Below are 758 nucleotides of genomic sequence, written 5' to 3' on the forward strand. Positions count from 1 at the left end.
ATATATATATATATATATATATATATATATATATATATATATATATACATGTATATGTATATATGTATGTAGGTAGGTAGGTAGGTAGGTAGGTAGGTAGGTAGGTAGGTAGGTAAAGTAGGTAGGTGCCTTTTCAAAACATTGTCTGGTTTAAAAAGCCACATCAGATGCCATGATGGTTCTAAGGTGTAGGTACAGGAGGTGGACAAACCCTGCATAAGGAGTAGACAACCACCATGTGTCTATATGTATGTGTCTGCGTTTATTCCCCCAGCATGGCCACAGTCAAAATGACTGAAAAGAAAAAGAATAAAAGTACAATATGTACACCTAAAAACATTTGAAGAGAAATATATTAGGGAATGATTAAGAACTGTAATATCGGTATACAGGTATCTTGACCGAGACCTTTGGAAATGTGCTGTGCGTGAGAAGACCCGGCAAGCCAAGTAAGATCGTTGCCAGTGCCCCTGGACTGGTTCTTGTGCGGGTGGCACATGAGATGCACCATTTTGAGCGTGGCCGTTGCCAGTACCGCCTGACTGGCTCCCGTAGGATTTTCGAGCGAGATCGTTGCCAGTGCCCCTGGACTGGCTTGTGCGGGTGGCACATAAAAGACACCATTTCAAGCGTGGCCGTTTTCGTGCGGGTGACACGTAAAAGCACCCACTACACTCTCTGAGCGGTTGGCGTTAGGAACGGCATCCAGCTGTAGAAACTCTGCCAAATTAGACTGGAGCCTGGTGTTGCCATCCGGT

Source organism: Octopus bimaculoides, chromosome 29 (assembly GCF_001194135.2).
Source record: "Octopus bimaculoides isolate UCB-OBI-ISO-001 chromosome 29, ASM119413v2, whole genome shotgun sequence".
In the NCBI taxonomy this organism is placed as follows: domain Eukaryota; kingdom Metazoa; phylum Mollusca; class Cephalopoda; order Octopoda; family Octopodidae; genus Octopus; species Octopus bimaculoides.